This window comes from Penaeus monodon, chromosome 19 (genome assembly GCF_015228065.2).
Source record: "Penaeus monodon isolate SGIC_2016 chromosome 19, NSTDA_Pmon_1, whole genome shotgun sequence".
Taxonomy (NCBI): Eukaryota; Metazoa; Arthropoda; class Malacostraca; order Decapoda; family Penaeidae; genus Penaeus; species Penaeus monodon.
This window is the reverse complement of record NC_051404.1, coordinates 11,047,132-11,047,598: the sequence shown is the minus strand read 5'-3', so window position 1 is coordinate 11,047,598 and position 467 is coordinate 11,047,132.

The following is a 467-nucleotide window of genomic DNA, read 5'->3' as shown; positions in this document are numbered from 1 at the left end:
TGCCTTTTAACTTCCTGACATGCGAGATGTATGGACGAGAGTGATAGGGGTCAACAGCGACTTGAGAGAGGAATATGCTGCTCCTTGAGGATCCTCCCATTGTACTTTATTTGGCCGGCCCCTCTTGGTTAGATCAAAAAGGGTGGCAGCAATGCTGGTATAGTTGGCTATATACTGCCTGTAGTATCCTGTCAAGCAAAGAAATGCCCGCACTTCTTTTTTGGTCTTAGGACAGGGTGCTTGTCTGATCTTCACCAGATTATCTTCTAATAGTCCCATGGATTCATTAGAGAGCACATGCCCGATGAACTCCCCCCTATCAGTAGCCAGAGTGCATTCAGATGGCCTGGCTGTTATCCAACTGCATTTATCCTTCAACAAAGTGGTTGAGTGGACGACTCTCAACTCCACTCATTCCCTTCAATAGGATCACGGCACGCACATGGGTTGCTCCAGCATACACCATC